The sequence below is a fragment of the Vulpes lagopus genome, chromosome 3 (assembly GCF_018345385.1).
Source record: "Vulpes lagopus strain Blue_001 chromosome 3, ASM1834538v1, whole genome shotgun sequence".
NCBI classification, from domain to species: Eukaryota; Metazoa; Chordata; class Mammalia; order Carnivora; family Canidae; genus Vulpes; species Vulpes lagopus.
Window position 1 is genome coordinate 31,448,911 of NC_054826.1, and position 22,511 is coordinate 31,471,421.

The following is a 22,511-nucleotide window of genomic DNA, read 5'->3' on the forward strand; positions in this document are numbered from 1 at the left end:
TCAGCTTTCTTTAATGGTCCTCTTCATGATTTTTATATGATTATTTTTCAACCCAGGATCCAGCCAAGGTTATATTTGGTGGTTATTTCACTGGAGGTTCTTGTCTTCCTAAAACTAAATGTTTTATTTTTCAGGATGTTAATGTTTTGAAGACCTTAGAAGGCAGATTATAACACTCTGATACCAACTTTGATCACTTGATTAAGAAGGTAGAGATTAAGAAGATTTTTTTCTAGTTATAATTTTTTTTTAAAAGGGTAACTGCTGGGCATCTCTGTCGTAAAGGTGTATTTTTCTGGTTGAAATAAGTATTTGGGGGATAATAATTAGGGTTTTGTGAACATTCTGTCCCCAAATATATTTTGACCCACAGTTTTTATGTATCCATGAGGGAACTGTAGCTGAATTGTGACTAGTTTGGAAGTTGAAAAATGGTAATTTTCACCCTATTTTCGGCTACAGTGATTACCTGTCAATTTCTTTAAAAGAAGAACTTTCCCTTTTCTTCCCCTCAAGTGCTATTAGAGACCCCCAATTTTTTTTTAATCCATTGCCATCATTTTCCTTAAAGTTCAGGTTGTTGCAAACTTGGTCAATGATAGCTCCTTGGGGTTGGCTCCTCTGTTTGTGTACTTGACTGTTTCCTTTCTGGCACAAGCTGTCAGGAGGCTCCTCTTGTACTTTTTGTAACCCACCCTGGAATTAGGAATTAGCACTTAAAGGAATGGAGAACAATACTTAGAAACCCAGACCTAAGTACTAGATTAAGCACTATACAAATGTTTTTAAAACCCTGGTTTTAGTGTAAAATAAGATTAGAGAAAAATGTACTTGGCTTTGGGTTTTTTGTCAAATGACCCCTCTGCTTGGTTAAATCCTCCTTCAACTTTAACTGCTCACATTTTCTGAGGAAACCATAAAGTCCCAGGTCCCTCAGGATTAGGATCATTCTCCCCTAACATATCTGCTTTTGGAGCTCTAAACTTTCCTAACACTTATCACATGTATAAATATTCAAAGATTATCTTGTCTGAAAGGGATAACTGAACGTTCCCAGATACCCCTTCCCCAACACATGTATAGCCTCCTTCTCCTGCTATGAACATCTGCCCCAATGTAACACATTATCATTGAGGCGTTATTGCCACCCAACATCCACAGTTGACATTAGGGTTCACTCATGATGTTACACATTCTGTGGGCTTTGACAAATGTATGATATTTCTATTGTAGTATACAGAATAGTTTCACTGCCCTAAAAATCCTCTGTGCTCTGCCTAGAAATCCTTCCCTCTTCCTTAAGCCCTGGCAACAACTAACATTTTTTCTATCTCTATAATTTTGTCTTTTTTGGAACATCCTATATTGGCAATCATACAGTATGTAGCCTTTACAGATTGGGTTCTTTCTCTCAATAATATGCATTTGTTTCCTCCATGTTTTTTTCATGGCTTGATTGCTTATTTCTTGTTACTGCTAAATAATATTCTGTTATGTGTTGTTACCACAGTTTATCGCATACCGAAGGACATCTTGGTGGCTTCCAAGTTTTGGTAATTAGTAATAAAGTTGCTATAAACATTGATGTGCAGTTCTTTTGTGTGTGCATACAAATTGTCAACTCATTCGTGTGAGAACCAAGGAGCAGGATTGCTTGAATTATATGGTATAAGTAGATTTAATTTTATTAAAAATGGTGGAGCATTTTTTATTTGTATTAAATTGCAGACGTATGTCCTCACAATTGCCTCCTCTCTGTCACAGATATGGCACTACAGCTAATAGGTTGGATGCTATTGTTACTTCTACTCCTTTTTATTGTAGTCAAATTTTTCCACCCTTTTCTCCCAGATCTGTGTAGTGATGTGGGTTCCATCTAGTGGACATAGAGAAAATGTCTTTTCATAGAACAAAAACCACCACCAAAAGATTCATGCAAACTAAATCAATCAAAATCCCTTCTGTATTGTGCTACATAAGAAAAACATTCCAATGTTTTGGACCTGGAACAAGTGTTTGGACTACAGCAGAGTCCTAATCTTGGAGAAGTATGTTAGGAAAATAGCAGAATCAGCAGCAAGTCAACACTCTGAATTTCTTAATTTATTCATCAGAATGACTTGGGATCTTCATTAATATACAGAGCTTTTGGAGAGAGAAGAATGCCATAGAGGAGATAATTAAAGGATAAAAAGTGGTCATTGTCTCTAGAACTCCTACTCTTTTTGTAGAAGACAAATTAGAAACATACCAGAGGGGATCCCTGGGTGGCGCAGTGGTTTGGCGCCTGCCTTTGGCCCGGGGCGCGATCCTGGAGACCCGGGATCGAATCCCACATCGGGCTCCTGGTGCATGGAGCCTGCTTCTCCCTCTGCCTGTGTCTCTGCCTCTCTCTCTCTCTGTGACTATCATAAATAAATAAATAAATAAATAAATAAATAAATAAATAAATAAGAAAAAAAAAAAAAGAAACATACCAGAGGGCAGCCCCGGTGGCCCAGCGGTTTAGCGCCGCCTTCGGCCCAGGGTGTGATCCTGGAGACCCGGAATCGAGTCCCACATCGGGCTTCCTGCATGGAGCCTGCTTCTTCCTCTGCCTGTGTCTTTGACTCTGTCTCTGTCTCTTTCTCTCTCTCTCTCTCTGAATAAATAAATAAATCTTTAAAAAAAACATACCAGATATGATGATCCAATATTAAACTGTAAATTGCAGATGGGAGGAGAGGGAAACACAGAGGGTAAATGTCACTGAAAAAGTCTTGAAATAGGAGGAGGCTATGGAGAGCTTCATGAAAAAGGGCTAAAGTCAGGGCATAGAAAAAAAGTTTGAATTACAGAGTTCCATGCAGAATATCTATATCTATTTGTTCTAATTTACTGAGACTTTGAGAGGAGGCAGGGGGTAAGTGAAATAATTGAACTATCTCTAGGAGACTCTAATGAAGAGTAATTGAGATAATAAAAGATAATGCTAACACTTAAAATGATGATTGGAAGAGCTAACAGTTGCTGATGTCGCCTATGTGGAGTCACTGCCCTAATTACTTTTACATATATTATCTCATTTAAACTTTGTAACAATCAGATGAGGTATAGGTATTACAATCTTCTTTGTTTTAATTTGAGGAAACTTAGGCCTCAAAAATATTTTTTATAACTTTGACTAAATTATAAAGCTGGAAAGTGGAAGAGCCTGGATTTAAGCCCAGAAGGAAGATTTCAGAGCCTCTGATCTCTTGAATTCTGCTAGATGGAGTGAAACAAATGGGATGAAACAGATTGAGGAACCTGAATTATGGACCTATTTTCTTCTTGATGTACCTAGGGCAAATGCAATTCTGTTCCTGGGCATGAGTTTCTTCACCTGTTTAGTGAGAATATCAAACCATAGTACCTCTAATGTATCCCTTGGTTCTAAAATATGTGATTATACTTAGGATGCTCAATATTTTGTTTTGATAATTAAATAATACTAAAATATCTAAATATCTACTTGACATTTTATGTTAAAATAAAGGGGCAATGCAATATACTCCAAATTGATCTTACTTATTTTCTGTAGTGTTTGGTGTTATTTCTCCACTCATTCATGATTTTTAGTTCTGTGTTTTTTTATTTTTTAAAAAGATTTTATTTATTTATTCATGAGAGACAGAGAGAGAGAGAGAGAGAGGCAGAGACACAGGCAGAGGGAAAAGCAGGCTCCATGCAGGGAGCCTGATGTGGGACTCGATCCCCGGTCTCCAGGATCAGGCCCTGGGCTGAAGGCTAAACCGCTGAGCCACATGGGCTGCTCTGTGTTTCTTTCTCAATAAGTCTGGTTAGAGATTTGTCAATTTTACTGATTTCTTTCAAAGAACCAGCTCCTTGTTTCACTGATATATTGTACTTTTTTAGTTTCTATATCATTTATTTCTGCTCTAATCTTTATTATTTCCCTCCTTGTGCTAGTTTAGGTTTTGTTTTTCTTTTTCTAGCCACACTTCTTTTCTGATTTAAAATGGCTATTCTGGGAGTGCCTGGGTAACTCAGTTGGTTAAGTGTTAGACTCCTGATTTTGGCTCAGGATTGTAAGATGGAGTCTCACCTTGGGGCTCTGTGCTGAGCATGGAGCCTGCTTAAGATTCTCCCTCTCCTCCTTCCTCCCCTTCTCTCCCTTTCTTCCTCTCTCTTTCTAAATAAATAGCCTATTCTGTAAGGCAGATGTTAAGATCATCCTATGTGGAAAATTCTACTACTACTGTCAGCATGAGGGAAATAAAAACCTACTTTGGATTAAAATACTATTGGAGAGTCAGCTCAGTGAAAAGGGAAGCAATGGAAGTCTAATCATTCTTGACTCACCTCCCCCTCCCCCACTTGTATCTGTTGAGACCTGTTGATAGAACTCACAAAGCTCTCTTGAGTCTGTCTGAAGCTCCACTGAATTTACACAGTTTTTTTTTTAAGACTTTATTTATTCATGAGAGACAGAGAGAGAGAGAGAGAGAGAGAGAGAGAGACACAGGCAGAGGGAGAAGCAGGCTCCATGCAGGGAGCCCAACGTAGGACTCGATCCCGGGTCTCCAGGATCACGCCCTTGGCCGAAGGCGGTGCTAAACCACTGAACAACCGGGGCTGCCCTACACAAAGTTTCTTGCATCTTTTCAGACCACTCATTCCTAACACCTTTATCCTAACTCAGGACATCATATTGTTCCTGAGAACTACTATACTGGCTCCCTTACAAGTCTCCCTGACTCTGTATGGCCTCCTTCCAATTCATTTTTCACACTGTGAGTTGAGTAATCTTCTCATGTAATTCTGCTGACACCCATCCAGTAGCTTCTCTGTGTACTTGGGATATCTTCCCAGAATTCTCATTTCATTCACATGGTTTAGGAGGTATTTCCAGTTTAAGACATTGCTTACCTTCCAACCCCAAGGCTACATTGCTCCCTATCCTGAAATTTTAAAGCTTAGACTTTATTATCATTGAAGAGTCCTTGACTTTCATCCTTACAGTATAAGTTGTCTTGACATTCTGTAGCACTTAATCCTGGCACCTGTTGTACTATGATGCAGCACCTTTATTGCCTATAGAACTGTAAGAACCATGACGGAAAGAATCCTGTCTGCCTGTTCACACTCCTGTTCCCCATTTGAGTACAGTGCTTATATTAAAAGAACAAATGCCTAACGAATGAATGAATAAATACATGAATGAACCAACAAACTGAAAAATCAGTGTTTGAATACCTAGGAGATTTACCAAAGGCCAGGGTTAAATGAGGACTAAAGATCACATAGCCTAACTCCCATGTAGCCTGCCTACTTTGTCTACTATGTAAAATGGTACTTACCTTCTGCTAGTCATAAGTAAGCTAAACCCCAGTGGTGTGAGAGACCTCAGTCTCTGGTGTTCTACTGAGCTCTCTGACTCAGAGCCCCCACTGTGCCGCTGAACATCACCTAGACATTTGAGCCCCTTCTGTTCCCCCTGGCTCTGGAGTTTCCTTGCTATCTTTCCCTCTGGTCTGTGGTCCCTTGTATGGCAGCCTCTGTTTTCATTTATTGTTCTGGATATTGATAGGTGCCCTTGATCTGTAACAACATGCCCTTTGAGCCTATGACGTTTTTCAATTTTAATGCCTTACTTCCCTAAATGTACCTTATTCTTTCATTCTAGAATTCCTATTATTTGGATGTTGGAATGCATGGACTGTTGGTCTAATTTTAAATATATCTATCTTTGTCTTTTTGCTCTACTTTCTAGTTTCCCTAAACTATTTTCTAACTCTTCTGTGAGACTTAAATTTCTGCTAAACTTTTTTTTTTTTCCTTAAGTAGGCTCTATGCCCAGTATGAATCTCATGACCCTGAGATCAAGAGTTGCATTCTCTACTGACAGCCAGGTGCCTCACTGCTAAACTTTAATTTGTAAGAGCTCTGTTTGGTTTTTCAGAAATCTATCCCTTTTTGGATTGTATACATGTTTTATTGATGAATATTTGCTGTTATTTCTGAAGATATGGTGGGATATCAGGATATCGGTAGGATGTTATTTAAACTTTTCTTCTTGGCTTTCTGTAAGCTGATTTTACATTTGGGGCTTGATATTTTCTTAAAAAAAAACTCAGATGTTTGGGATCCTGTTTGTTCTTACTTGAGAGTGGGGCACTTGAAATGTAGAAGCACTGAGCATGAGGTTGGTGCTGGTCAACAGTGGGCTTTATTGGGGGTAATCTGAGAGGACTCTTAGGTGGGAGGGTTCCCCTAAATGTGAATATCTTTAAGTCTTTCCTCTAATCAGATTCCTCAGAGGAGATTCTTCTAAAGCCCTGCCTGAAAAGTGAGGTTTGACTGCTAGTTTTCTGAGAGCCAAGGAAGGGGATGGGGATGCCAGGGCTCAGCATTCAGTAGTAACTTCATAATCTAGGGAAGAAGAAACATCTGAAAAGGAAAAAGAAAAAGAACCCAGTACCCCTCATTCAACCAAAAGTTAGTCTGCCTACAACAAGATCTAGTTTGGTTCCAGAAAGGGAAATAAAACTCACTTTTCTATAAAGATTAATGTATTGGCTAGAAATTGCTTGCTCCTGGGTTGAAACAAAGTTTTGTGTCTTAAAGATTGATGGATTTTTTAAATTTTTTATTTTATTTTATTTTTACCTACAGGGGACAAGAATAGTCTTGGGGTCTATAAGAATTCTCATTCAGTTCATATCCCGGTGGAGTCACCCCCCCCCCAAAAAAAAAGAATTCTCATTCAGGAAGAGAGAAAGGGGGCAGCCCAGGTGGATCAGCAGTTTAGTGCTGCCTTCAGCTCAGGGCCTGATCCTGGGAACCTGGGATAGAGTCCTACATCGGGCTCCCTGCATGAAGCCTGCTTCTCCCTCTGCCTGTGTCTCTGCCCCCCTCTCTCTTTGTGTGTGTCTCTCATGAATAAATAAATAAAATCTTAAAAAAAAAAAAAAAGGAAGAGAGAAAGGTCACCCACTGATCAGGATAAAAGAGAAAATTTCATCTTTTATGGTCAATCTTGATGACTCCCACTACCTTCAATATTTAGTTATACATAATTGCAAATCTAAAGTTGATTAGCATATTAAACTTCTCTATTAAAATTACAAGAACCTTAGGACATTTTATCTTTGATCACTCCCTTTCCAATTTACATGTAATTTTTGGGTAGTATTTATAGGTGTCCTTCATTTTATTGTGTTTCATAGATACTTACTGTGTTTTTTTACAAATTGAAGGGTTGTGGCAACCCTGTGTTGAGAAAGTCTCTAGGCACCATTTTTTCAACAGCATTTGTTCACTTAATGTCTCTGGGTCACATGTTGGTAATTCTTGGAATATTTCAAACTTTGTCATTATTATTGTCATGGCATTCTGTGATCAGTGATTACAACTCACTGAACACTCAGATGATGGTTAAAATTTTAACCATCATCTGATGGTTATCTGATGGTATCATACTTATCATAAGTATGATAAGGATCATACGTATTTAACAAAGTATTCTTAAATTATGGTCTGTACATTTTTTAAGACACATTTTACCCTTAATAGACTGCAGTATAATATAAGCATAACTTTATATGCATTGGAAACCAAAAAATTCATCTGACTTGTTTTATTGCAGCATTCTGGAACTGAACCTGCAATATCTCCAAAGTATGCCGTTATCAATTTTCAAAGCCTGTAATTTGGTATTATTTTTACATTTGCCAAATTCTTAACTAACTTTTTTTTTAAAATCTCAGAACTTCTTTCTAGGTCATCTTTCAAGTATACACAATCATAAAATCCTTTAAAAATTACTTTATTAAGGTTTTGTTGGTAGAAAACTCTTAAAAATTATTTATCTGAAAACATGTTTAAGTAGCTTTATTGGGTGTTTCATATTTTGAAGTTAACATTTACTCTCTGACTTTGATTTTGGCTGTTAAGAAGCCTGGCTTGTTTGTTACTCATTGTGGGGTATCATTCTCTTCTCTCTGCTGCACTTTAAATCCTTCTCTTGATTTAGTATTTTACAGTTCTACTACAATATGCCCAGGTTTCTTGTTATCTCTCTTAGTTGTTTTAACTTAAACACATTGGTGTTTAATCTTCCTGTTTTTAAAATAATTGACATGCAACATATTTCTGGTGTAGGACATGATGACTCTGTATGTATTGCAAAATGATCACCACAATGTCTACTTAACATCTGCCCTCTTACATAGTTATGATTTTTTTCTTATGAAGAGGACTTTTAAGATCTCTCTTAGCAACTTTCAAATATACAATACAGTATTATAGCCACTGCGGTGTACATTACATCCCATGACTTATTTATTTTATACTCAAAGTTTGTACCTTTGACTTCCTTCATTCATTTTGCACACACTCCCACCCCCTGCCTCTGGCAACCACTAATCTGTTTGCTGTATCTATGGGCACAGTTTTGTTTTAAATTCTGCATTTAAGAGAGATCATATGGTATATGTCTTTGATTTATTTCACTTAGCGTAATGCCCTCAAGGTCCATCTTTGTTGCAAATGGCAAGATTTCCTTCTTTTTTATGGTTGAATAATATTTCTGTGTGTCTATGTGTGCACGCAGGTGTGCATGCTACCACCTTTTGTATGCATGTCACTTTTTCTTTCTCCATTCTTCCATTGATAGGCTTGGTTGCTTTCATATCTTCGCTATTAAAGATAATGCTGCAATGAATACAGTAGTGCATACATCTTTTTTGACCTAGCATTTTCATCTCCTTTGGATAAATACCCAGAAATGAAATTGCTGGATCATATGGTAGTTGTATTTTTAATTTTGTGGTGAATATCTGTGCTACTTTTCATAGTGGCTGACAAATTTACATTCCCAGCCACAGTGCACAAAGATTCCCTTTTCTCCATATCCTCACCAATACTTACTATCTTTTGTCTTTTTATAATAATTACTCCAACAGGTGTGAGGTGATACCTCACTGTGGTTTTGATTTGTATTCCCCTGATAGTGGTATTGAACACCTTTCCATGTGTCTGTTGACCATCTGTATGTCTTCTTTGGATGGTGCTTAATCTTTCTGCTTGCACTGTGATAGCACTGCTTTTAACTGTGCCTGGTGTTTATGAAACTTGTTTATGCTTCAAGAGAACAAAACTTTAATTCTCTGTCATAATAGGAGGAGGCAATGAACACTTGCCTGAATTTGTGGAGTAAGAAAGGGGATTTAACTGCTAAAGGAAACTAGTACTGGGGCTTGAGTCTTGAGAAAGAGAATGAGGTCTAGGTCTAAGTGAAGTTCCCTCTGAAAAGTTTACAAAGGCATGGATCCTTGGTTGTAAGTACAAAACCCACAGTAGACATGGAAGTATGGAGTCCATTTAAAAAGTATGCTGTCGGGGATCCCTGGATGGCTCAGCGGTTTAGCGCCTGCCTTTGGCCCAGGGTATGATCCTGGAGTCCTGGGATCAAGTCCCGCATGGGGGTCCCTGCATGGAGCCTGCTTCTCCCTCTGCCTGTGTCTCTGACTCTCTCTCTCTCTCTCTCTCTCATAAATAAATCTTTTTTTAAAAAAATTATGCTGCCCTAAAGGATAGCCTGGCAGTACAAGGAAGCCCATGATTAAAAAGTTGTGGTATATATTTCTCAGAGTAGAAACTGGAAAAGGGGGTGGGAGCAGCACCCCTCCCTAAGAGGAACTGTGGTTGAAGGGCCAGCATAGGAGACCCTGGACAACCCCATGAGGCATCCTCCCCACACTCAGCTATATTTTCGTTATCTTCTTTCCTCTTTGTTCTTCTGGTTTGATTCACTTCATTAAATATATCATAAAAATCATTTTAGGAGGGCAGGGCAAGATGGAGGAGGAGTAGGGGCCTCCCCTCACCCCGCCCTACCAACTCACCTAGATAACTTTCAAACCATCCTGAACACCTACGAATTCGACCTGAGATTTAAAGAGTGAACAGCTGGAACCCTACAGAGAGAAGGGCTTTCACTTCTAGCAAGGTAGGAAGGCGGAAAAATAAAAATAAAAAAGAATCAAGTAGGGGAGGGGCCCCGCAAGGGGCTGGGCCAAGGCGGGGAGAACCTCTGGGACAGGAGAGCCCCGCCCCGGAGAAGCAGGAACTTTAAAAATCTGCACCGGATTCTTCCCGGATGGAGAGGCGCTGGCAGGGAACTGGGGCAGGATCGCAGGAGGGGCGGGGGAGCCTCCAGCCTCCCGGGGGCACTAACGGAGGAGGTGCCCCCGGGGAGAGCGCACCACGCACCGTGGCGGGTCTGGTAAAGGGCTGGAGCGCGCCCAGCGGGACCTCGGGGAGAAGCCGGGGGTTAGGCAGGAGCTATGCGGAGGGGGTGCGCCCTGTGCCTTAGGGAGCCCCGGCCCAGGAGCGCGATTCCAGCAGCATAGGCCCCGGATCCCAGGGCGCCGGGGGGCACAGCCCAGGATCCTGCCTCCCCCCGGGACAGGCAGAGGAAGGGAGGGCACAGGACAGCGAGGACACCCCTGCCGCGGGGCAGCCCCCTGAGTTGTGCAGATCAGCGCCCCCGCCCCGGAGCATCCAGGCCAGTGTGGACTGGGAGCTGCGGTAGTTACTGCGGGAGCTGACTCTAGGGCTGGGGAGCTGGCTGCCACCAGTGTTGTTGTCCCTCCTGGTGTCACCCTGTGCCTGGGATGGAGCGGGGCTGCCCGGGAATAGGGGCCTCACAGGATAAACAGCTCCCACAGAGCCGGGCACCCAGCGGGGGGCGTGGCAGCTCCCCCAGGTGCACGCACCTGAGAATCAGCACAGCAGGCCCCTCCCCTAGGAGACCAGCTGGAAGGACAGGGGAAGAGCAAGTTCTGGACCGAGCAGTGCTGGAAAGCTCCAAGGGAAGTAGAGGCGTTTATAGTATATAAAACTACAGCCTACTCCTTCTATTTTTCCCCCCTTTTCCAGTACAACTCTTTTTATACCAGACTAAAAATTTCCAGTATTTTTTTCTCTTTTCCCACCTTCACTACAATATTTACCCCCTCTTCATTTTTAAGTTTCTTCCTTTCTGACTTTCCTATTTCTATAATTACATGTCTTAGATATATTTCCCGCTTCTAGATTCTCTTCAACATATTCAATTTAATTTTGGGAGATACATGACATATGTTTTTTTTTGTTTTGTGTTGTTTTCTCTGCCTCATTTTGTTCTACAATGGCAGTAGTTAATACCTTCTAAAACATGACCAGCATACACCCAGAACCAAGTGGTATACCGTGTTGGTTGATTCTATGAGATTATATCCTCTCTTCATTCCATTCTTCCCCCCTCTTTTTTTTTTATATTTTTTTAAATTTTATTTATTTATGATAGTCATACAGAGAGAGAGAGAGAGAGGCAGTGACACAGGCAGAGGGAGACGCAGGCTCCATGCGCCGGGAGCCTGATGTGGGATTTGATCCCGGGTCTCCAGGATCTTACCCTGGGCCAAAGGCAGGCGCCAAACCGCTGCGCCACCCAGGGATCCCTCTTCCCCCCTCTTTTATCTCGTTTACGTTTTGGTGGTCAATGTTGGGGCTTTCTACAAGTATTGCTGGTTTATATAAATTTGGGACTGAGCATCTTCTAACAAACAGAACTTAATACACTCAGAAACAAGAGGATCACCCTCTAGGACCCCTAAGGTAGACTACATCCTCTCTCCACTATAACTTTTTCACCACCATCATCTCCTAGTCCCCACCTTTTTTTCTTCTCTTTTTTTTTCTTCTTTTTCCTCCTTACTTTTTCTTTTTTTTTTTAAATAAATTTATTTTTTATTGGTGTTCAATTTACCAACATACAGAATAACACCCAGTGCTCATCCCGTCAAGTGTCCCCCTCAGTGCCCGTCACCCATTATCCCCCACCCCCCGCCCTCCTCCCCTTCCACCACCCCTAGTTCATTTCCCAGCGTTAGGAGTCTTTATGTTCTGTCTCCCTTTCTGATATTTCCCACACATTTCTTCTCCCTTCCCTTATATTCCCTTTCACTATTATTTATATTCCCCAAATGAATGAGAACATATAATGTTTGTCCTTCTCCGATTGACTTACTTCACTAAGCATAATACCCTCCAGTTCCATCCACGTTGAAGCAAATGGTGGGTATTTGTCGTTTCTAGTGGCTGAGTAATATTCCATTGTATACATAGACCACATCTTCTTTATCCATTCATCTTTCGATGGACACCGAGGTTCCTTCCACAGTTTGGCTATTGTGGACATTGCTGCTAGATACATCGGGGTGCAGGTGTCCTGGCATTTCATTGCATCTGAATCTTTGGGGTAAATCCCCAACAGTGCAATTGCTCGGTCGTAGGGCAGGTCTATTTTTAACTCTTTGAGGAACCTCCACACAGTTTTCCAGAGTGGCTGCACCAGTTCACTTTCCCACCAACAGTGTAAGAGGGTTCCCTTTTCTCTGCATCCTCTCCAACATTTGTGGTTTCCTGCCTTGTTAATTTTCCCCATTCTCATTGGTGTGAAGTGGTATCTCATTGTGGTTTTGATTTGTATTTCCCTGATGGCAAGATTCCATCAAAATCCTAGAGGAGAACACAGGCAACACCCTTTTTGAACTCAGCCACAGTAACTTCTTGCAAGATACATCCATGAAGGCAAAAGAAACAAAAGCAAAAATGAACTATTGGGACTTCATCAAGATAAGAAGCTTTTGCACAGCAAAGGATACAGTCAACAAAACTAAAAGACAACCTACAGAATAGGAGAAGATATTTGCAAATGACGTATCAGATAAAGGGCTAGTTTCCAAGATCTATAAAGAACTTATTAAACTCAACACCAAAGAAACAGACAATCCAATCATGAAATGGGCAAAGGACATGAACAGAAATCTCACAGAGGAAGACATCGACATGGCCAACATGCACATGAGAAAATGCTCTGCATCACTTGCCATCAGGGAAATACAAATTTTTTTTTTCTTCTTTGGGATTCTTGGCCTTTTATTTTTCACTAGTTTGTTTTAAAATTTGTTTTTCACTTTAGTGATCCTTTTGTTTTATTTCTTTCTGATCTTCTTTTTCATTTTCTGGTCTCTGACCTCGTCAGAATCATCTAGGATGGAATTTACTTAGGTCGTGGTTGGTATTCTTGACTCTCACCCTGCTCATACAGCTGCTCTGCACTGACTAGGCGCCCCCAAGCTGTACAGATCAGAGCACCTGGCCCTGGGAGCATCTAGGCCAGTGTGGACTGGGAGACTGGAAGGAAGAATTCACCACAAAAGAATCAGAAAAAGTACTCTGCCACAGAGTTACAGAATATGGATTTCAATTCGATGTCAGAAAGCCAATTCAGAAGCACAGTTATAAAGCTACTGGTGGCTCTGCAAAAAAGCATATAGGATTCAAGAGACTTCATGACTGCAGAATTTAGATATAATCAGGCAGAAATTAAAAATCAACTAAATGAGGGATCCCTGGGTGGCGCAGCGGTTTGGCGCCTGCCTTTGCCCCAGGGCGCAATCCTGGAGACCTGGGATCGAATCCCACGTCGGGCTCCTGGTGCATGGAGCCTGCTTCTCCCTCTGCCTGTGTCTCTGGCTCTGTCTCTCCTTCTATCTCTCAAGAATAAATTAAAAAAAAATCAACTAAATGAGATGCAATCCAAACTGGAGGTCCTAACGATGAGGGTTAATGAAGTGGAAGAAAGAGTGAGTGATATAGAAGACAAGTTGATGGCAAGGAAGGAAACTGAGGAAAAAGAAAAAAAAATACCATGAGGAAAGGTTAAGGGAAATAAACGATAGCCTCAGAAGGAAGAATCTACATATAATTGGGGTTCCAAAAAGTGCTGAGAGGGACAGAGGGCTAGAAAGCATATTTGAACAAATCATAGCTGAGAACTTCCCTAATTTGGGGAGGGAAACAGGCATTCAGATCTAGGAGATAAGAGAAGTGCCCCCCCCCCCCCCCAATCAATAAAAACCATTCAACACCTCGGCATTTAATAGTGAAACTTGCAAATTCCAAAGATAAAATCCTTAAGGCACCAAGAGACAAGACAGTCTTAACTTATATAAAGAAGAAATATTAGATTAACAGCAGACCTCTCCACAGAGATCTGGCAGGCCAGAAAGGGCTGGCAGGGTATATTCAGGGTACTAAATGTGAAAACCATGCAGCCAAGAATACTATATCCAGCAAAGCTCTCATTCAGAATAGAAGGAGAGATAAAGAGCTTCTAAGATAGGCAGAAACGGAAACAATATGTGACCACCAAACCAGCTCTGCAAGAACTATTAAGGGGGACCCTGTAAAAGAAAGAGGACGCCCAAAGAAATAATCCACAAAATAGAGACTGAATAGGTATTACAATGACACTAAATTCATATCTTTCAATAGTTACTCTGAATGTGAATGGGCTAAATTATCCTATCAAAAGATGCAGGGTTTCAGATTGGATAAGAAAGCAAGACCCATCTATTTGCTGTCTACAAGAGACTCATTTTATTTTATGTTTTTTATTCACTGCAGATTTTATTTTATTTTTAATTTATTTTTTATTGGTGTTCAATTTGCCAACATATAGAATAACACCCAGTGCTCATCCCATCAAGTGCCCCCCTCAGTGCCCGTCACCCAGTCACCCCCCACCCCTAGTTCATTTCCCAGAGTTAGGAGTCTCTCATGTTCCATCTCCCTTTCTGATATTTCCCACTCATTTTTTCTCCTTTCCCCCTTATTCCCTGTTACTATTTTTTTATATTCCCCAAGTGAATGAGACCACATAATGTTTGTCCTTCTCCGATTGACTTCTTTCACTCAGCATAATACCCACCAGTTCCATCCACGTTGAAGCAAATGGTGGGTATTTGTCGTTTCTAATGGCTGAGTAATATTCCATTGTATACATAAACCACATCTTCTTTATCCATTCATCATTTGATGGACACCGAGGCTCCTTCCACAGTTTGGCTATTGTGGACATTGCTGCTATAAACATCGGGGTGCAGGTGTCCTGGCATTTCATTGCATCTGTATCTTTGGGGTAAATCCCCAGCAGTGCAATTGCTGGGTCATAGGGCAGATCTATTTTTAACTCTTTGAGGAACCTCCACACAGTTTTCCGGAGTGGCAGCACCAGTTCACATTCCCACCAACAGTGCAAGAGGGTTCCCCTTTCTCCACATCCTCCCCAACATTTGTGGTTTCCTGTCTTGTTAATTTTCCCCATTCTCACTGGTGTGAGGTGGTATCTCATTGTGGTTTTGATTTGTATTTCCCTGATGGCAAGGTATGCGGAGCATTTTCTCATGTGCTTGGTGGCCATGTCTATGTCTTCCTCTGTGAGATCTCTCTTCATGTCTTTTGCCCATTTTATGATTGTATTGTTTAGGTCTTCTTGTTGGATAGACCATTTAGGTCTTTATATTCAAAGAATTGAATAAGTTCTTTATAGATCTTGGATACTAGCCCTTTATCTGATATGTCTTTTGCAAATATCTTCTCCCATTCTGTAGGTTGTCTTTTAGTTTTGTTGACTGTTTCTTTTGCTGTGCAGAAGCTTCTTTTCTTGATGAAGTCCCAATAGTTCATTTTTGCTTTTGTTTCTCTTCCCTTCATGGATGTATCTTGCAAGAAGTTACTGTGGCTGAGTTCAAAAAGGGTGTTGCCTATGTTCTCCTCTAGGATTTTGATGAAATCTTGTCTCACATTTAGATCTTTCATCCATTTTGAGTTTATCTTTGTGTATGGTGCAAGAGAATGGTCTAGTTTCATTCTTCTGCATGTGGATGTCCAATATTCCCAGCATCATTTATTGAAGAGACTGTCCTTTTTCCAGTGGATAGTCTTTCCTGCTTTGCCAAATATTAGCTGACCATAAAGTTGAGGTTCTATTTCTGGATTCTCTATTCTGTTCCATTGATCTATGTGAAGAGACTCTTTTTAGACCTAAGGACACCTCCAGCCTGATAAATGAAAGGTTGGAGAACCATTTACCATTCAAATGGTCCTCAAAAGCAAGGTGGGGTGGAAATCCTCATATCAAATAAATTAAAGTTGATCCCGAAGACTGTAATAAGAGATGAAGAGGGACACTGTATCATACTTAAATGGTCTATCCAACAAGAAGACCTAATAATCATGAATATTTATGCCCCTAATGTGGGAACTTCCAAGTATATCAATTAAAAACCAATGTAAAGCATACTTAGATAATAATACACTAATAGTAGGAGACTTCAAATGGCACTTTATGAAAATGACAGGTATTCTAAGCACAAAATCACCAAAGAAACAAGGGCTTTAAATGATACACTGGACCAGATGGATTTCACAGATATTTACAGAACTCTACATCCAAACGCAACTGAATATACATTCTTCTCAAGTGCACATGGAACTTTCTCCAGAATGGACCACATACTGGGTCACAAACCAGTTCTCAACCAGTACCAAAATACTGGGATTGTTCCCTAAATATTTTCAGGCCACAATGCTTTGAAACTAGAACTCCATCACAAGAAGAAATCTGGAAGAAACTCAAACACATAGAGGTTAAAGAGCATCCTACTAAAAGACGAATGGGTCAACCAGGAAATTAGAGAATAATTTACGATTCATGGAAATTAATGAAAATGAAGATACAACCATTCAAAATCTTTGGGACACAGCAAAAGCAGTCTTGAGAGGGGAAATACATCACAATACAAGCATCCCTCAAAAAATTGGAAAAAACTCAAGTACACAAGCTAACCTAGCACCAAAAAGAACTGGAGAAAGAACAGCAAATAAAACTGACATCAAGCAGAAGAGAGATAATAAAGATTCAAGCAGAACTCAATGAAATGTAGACCAGAAGAACTGTAGAACAGATCAACAAAACCAGGAGTTGGTTCTTTGAAAGAATTAATAAGATAAACAATTAGCCAGCCTTATTAAAAACAAAAGGGAAAAGACTCAAATTAATAAAATCATGAATGAAAGAGGACCGATCACAACCAATACCAAGGAAATACAAATGATTTTAAAAACGCATTATGAATGGGTATATGCCAATAAATTAGCCAATCTAGAAGAAATAGATGCATTTCTGGAAAACCACAAACTACCAAAACTGGAACAAGAAGAACTAGAAAACATGAACAAGCCAATGACCAGGGAGGAAATTGGAGCAGTCATCAAAAACCTCCCAAGACACAAAAATCCAAGGATAGATGAATTTCCCAGGGGAATTCTATCAAATGTTTAAAGAAGAAACAATACCTATTCTACTAAAGCTGTTCTGAAAGATAGAAAGGGATGGAATACTTAAAAACTTGTTTTATGAGGCCAGCATCACCTCAGTTCTAAAACCAGACAAAGACCCCACCAAAAAGGAGAATTATGGACCAATATCCCTGATGAACACAGATGCAAAAATTCTACAAGATACTAGCCAATAGGATCCAACAGTACTTAAGAAGATTATTCACCATGACCAAGTGGGATTTATCCCCGGGATGCAAGGTTGGTTCACACTCGTAAAACAATCAATGTGATAGGTCACATCAACAAGAGAAAAAACAAGAACCATATGATCCTCTCAATAGATGCAGAGAAAGCATTGACAAAATACAACATCCATTCCTGATCAAAACTGTTCAGAGTGTTGGGATAGAGGGAACATACCTCAGCATCTTAAAAGCCATCTATGAAAATCCCACAGCAAATATTCTCAATGGGGAAAAACTGAGAGCATTTCCCCTAAGATCAGGAACACCCTAAGATCAGGATCCCCTAAGACAGGATGTCCACTCTCACCACTGCTATTCAACATAGTACTGGAAGTCCTAGCCTCAGCAATCAGGCAACAAAAAGAAATAAAAGGCATTCAAATTGGCAAAGAAGAAGTCAAACTCTCCCTCTTTGCAGGTGACATGATACTGTACATAGAAAACCCAAAAGACTCCACCCCAAGATTGCTAGAACTCATACAGCAATTCAGCAATATGGCAGGATACAAAATCAATTCCCAGAAATCAGTGGCATTTCTATACACTAACAATGAGACTGAAGAAAGAGAAATTAAGGAGTCAATCCCATTTACAATTGCACCCAAAAGCATAAGATACCTAGGAATAAACCTAACAAAGAGGTAAAGGATCTTTATTCTAAAATCTGCAGAATGCTTCTCAAAGGAATTGAAGAAGACACAAAGAGATGGAAAAATATTCCATGCTCATGGATTGGAAGAATTAATATTGTGAAACCATCTATGCTACCCAGGGCAATTTACATGTTCAATGCAATCTCTATCAAAATACAATGGACTTTCTTCAGAGAGTTGGAACAAATAATCTTAAGATTTGTGTGGAATCAGAAAAGACCCCGAATAGCCAGGGGAATATTGAAAAAGAAAACCATAGCTGGGGGTATCACCATGCCAGATTTCAAGTTGTACTACACAGCTGTGATCATCAAGACAATGTGGTACTGGAACAAAAACAGACACAATGGAACAGGATTGAGAACCCAGAAATGGGCCCTCAACTCTATGGTCAACTAATATTTGACAAAGCAGGAAAGACTATCCACTGGAAAAAGGACAGTCTCTTCAATAAATGATGCTGAGAATATTGGACAGCCCTGTGCAGAAGAATGAAACTAGACCATTCTCTAACAGCATACACAAAGATAAACTCAAAATGGATGAAAGTTCTAAATGTGAGATAAGAATCCATCAAAATCCTAGAGGAGAACACAGGCAACACCCTTTTTGAACTTGGCCACAGCAACTTCTTACAAGATACATCTATGACAGTAAGGGAAACAAAAGAAAAGGTGAACTACGGACTTAATCAGGTAAAAAGCTTCTCCACAGCAAAAGAAACACTCAACAAAATTAAAAGACAACCTAAAGAATGGAAGAAGATATTTGCAAATGACATATCAGATAAAGGGCTAATATCCAAGATCTATAAAGAACTTATTAAACTCAAAAGCAAAGAAACAAACAATCCAGTTATGAAATGGGCAAAAGACGTGAACAGAAATTTCATTAAAGAAGGCATACACATGGCCAAACAGCACATGAGAAAATGCTCTGCATCCCTTGCCACCAGGGAAATGCAAATCAAACCACAATGAGATACCACCTCACACCAGTGAGAATGGGGAAAATTAACAAGACAGGGAACCACAAATGTTGGGGAGGATGTGGAGAAAGGGGAACCCTCTTGCACTGTTGGTGGGAATGTGAATGTAAACTGATACAGTCACTCTGAAAACCGTGTGGAGGTTCCTCAAAGAGTTAAAAATAGACCTGCCCTACGATCCAGCAATTGCACTGTTGGGGATTTACCCCAAAGATACAGATGCAATGAAACACCAGGACACCTGCACCCCAATGTTTATAGCAGCAGTGTCCACAATAGCCAAACTGTGGAAGGAACCTCGGTGTCCATCGAAAGATGAATGGATAAAGAAGCTGTGGTCTATGTATACAATGGAATATTGCTCAGCCATTAGAAATGACAAATACCCACCATCTGCTTCGATGTGGATGGAACTGGAGGGTATTATGCTGAGTGAAATAAGTCAATCGGAGAAGGACAAACATTATATGGTTTCATTCATTTGGGGAATATAAAAAATAGTGAAAGGGATTAAAGGGGAAAGGAGAGAAAATGAGTGAGAAATATCAGTGAGGGGGACAGAACATGAGAGACTCCTGACTCTGGGGAACGAACAAGGGGTAGTGGAAAGGGAGGTGGGCGGGGGGTTAGGGTGACTGGGTGGTGGGCCTTGAAGGGGGCACTTGACGGGATGAGCACTGGGTGTTATATGTTGGCAAATCAAACTCCAATAAAAAAATATACAAAAAAATGAGAATCATTTTAGTGAGGCTTCAGGAAGAAACAAAATGAAAGTATCTTTCTTCTTAGAAGTGCTTAAAATGTTTTTTTCTTAATATTGAAATTGTATTTTATGTACTATTTGGATTTTACTTCATGTAATATTTCATGTGCATTATGATGTATAATAATAAACCAAACATCTGTGAAACTACCTCCAGCCTAAGAAATGGAACAATACCCTCTGCTAATATGTCTGTATGGGATCCCTTGGCATCCCCTTCCCATTCTATTCAGATAAACTTCCTCCTAAATTTGGGTTTCTTGCTCATTTTTATTTTACCTCTTAGCTTTGAAAAGTAAGTATATTAAGATTTATCTTTTCTCACCTTTGATAATTTCAATATTTGAAGTCCTCTGAGGTCTGTATCAGCTGATTCTTATTTGTGGCTTCCTGATTTCTCCTGTGTTTATTTCTGTTTTTGTTTGTTCTCTTTCAGCTATCTCATTTAGGGTTGAACCTGATCACAAAACACTTCAAGGACCCCAGTTGGGGATCCCATATTGTGCTTGTGTATGATTCTGCTGGATCCCAGAGGTGCTGCCAAGCAGAGATTCCTATATTAGGTTTTCTCTGACAGGACAGGTATTATCTGTTTCAACCCCAGACCCAGGTGAGAGCAGGCTTATATTTAAACTTATCAAGGGCTACTATATGTGAAGACATTTGAAGCCAGGATTTCTGGAAAGCTCTTTGCTGGTGGGTAGACTTTTCCAGCATGTCCATCTTTGAGTTTCCTGGTTAAATGTAGGAGCTCAAGTTCAGCTCCAGTACTTTATAAGGGCTTAGAGTTTCCCAATTTCCTTTTTCCAGTGAACACACAAATTATAAGAAAAGAAAATAGCCTTATTGCTGATATGGAGAAGGTTTGAATTATCTAGATAGATCAAACCAGCTACACCATTTCTTTAAGCCAAACCCTAAACCAGATCAAGGCCCTAACTCTCTTCAATTTTATGAAGGCTTCAGAGGTGAAGAAGCTGCCACAGTAGAGTTTGAAGTTAGTAGAGGTTGGTTCATGGGGTCTAAGGGAAAGAGGCCATGTCCATAACATCAAGACTTTAAATGATATAGTTTATAATCACCATATTTTTATCCATATTTCCATCATGTATATTTCTATCTTTAAGAAGTATATTTAGTTCTACAAATTTTGGGATTGTGTAGAAATCAAATGATATTCATTCATTCAACAAATATTCAGCCCTGTTCTCTCTGCCAGGTACTTGAAAGACTGAATACACAAGTGGACAATGGCCAGAATTCTGACTCACAACCTGCAGCTTTCTGCCCAGAAAATCAGTCCTCTTGTCTACATTCATCACCCAGGAAGCCAGACCTCTCCGAGTCAGACTTGGAGGAAATCAGACTGCTGTCTTCTGTAACATTAGTCCAAAATGGCCAGGACTTGATTAATAACTGGCCATTCCCTAATACTAGTCTTCTCTTCCATTTTAGAACCAACTAGAGAAAGCCTAAGATGCTCCCTTGACTGATCACATACATGTCCTACTTATAAAAAGCCCACCTTTAGCTTCTCTTTGACAACAGCATCCAGTTGGGACGCACCTGAAATCTGTTTTCACTATAAAGCTTTCCCAATGCTCTGCCTGCCTTTAAGTCTCTGAAAATGAAGCAATGGTGGCTGACTCCCTTGCTAGAGCAAGCTCACAATAAACAGCCTTTGCTTATTCTCCTTTGGTCTTCATTTATTTCCATTTACTGTTGTACCATAAGTACTAAATCAAATAAAAAGAGAAAAATGCTGTCCTCAAGGAATTTAGGTTCTAGTGGGGCTGGGGTGGTAAGAAACAGTAAAACATGATAAGATTATAGAATATGTGAAGGTTATAGTGTTATACAAAAGAGCAGTGAAAGGGACATGGGGCTAGGAGAGGAGTTTGCAATTTCAAATAGAATTGTCAGGGAAGATTCTACTGAGAAGGTGACATTGAACAAAGACTGGAAGATACTAAAAGAGTAAGTCCTATAGATGTAATGCCAGTGGAGAGAGCCTTCTGGGTGGAAGGAACCTCAAAGCAAAGGCTCTGAGGCAGAAAGTAGGCATGACAGGAAAGAATAAAAGCAGAACTTGGGGCTGAACAAAGGGAGGGAGAGGAAAAGAGAGGAGATAGGTCAGAGGCCTCTGGGTGAGAAGGAGGCAGGTCATGGAAAGCTTTCCTGGTCATCCAGAGGACCTTGGCCTCTATACCAAGTAAGCTGAGAAAGAGGAGGGCAGACTCTGAGTTAGGTTTTAAAGAGACATATTAGCTGTTGTGTTGAGATTAAATAGGGTGACCATATGACCCGGCTTGTGCAAGACAGTCTTAGTTTATGCCTATTGTCCTGGTGCCTTTCCCATTCAAAATGCCCTGACTTAGATGATGAAGCATAGGATCACCCCTAGAGCAGACTACTGGAGGCAAGGATGAAAGTAAAGACAGAAAGCCATCAATGGAGCCAATAAAAAGTGGATTTCTAAATAGATGCAGTGAATGGTAGAGAAACAGGTAGAGGATCAGGGAATTAAATCAAATACAACTCTATTGTTTTTTTTTGCCCAAGTAACTGGGAAATGTAGTTTTCATTAACTTAGAGAAACTCAGACCTAGTATTTAGAAGAAGATGGCTGTTTGGTTTTAGAA

General features: G+C 40.1%; 1 long non-coding RNA gene across 2 annotated transcripts in view; it reads left to right on the forward strand.

The window, feature by feature from the left end:
- LOC121487937 overlaps positions 1-21,556 on the forward strand; it is a 109,738-nt gene extending 88,182 nt beyond the window's left edge. For both annotated transcript variants that reach the window (XR_005986945.1, XR_005986944.1), the window contains 2 exons: positions 20,306-20,479; positions 21,089-21,556. This is a non-coding gene — a long non-coding RNA (uncharacterized LOC121487937). The remainder of the gene's footprint in view (positions 1-20,305; positions 20,480-21,088) is intronic.
- Positions 21,557-22,511: the final 955 nt, after the last annotated feature.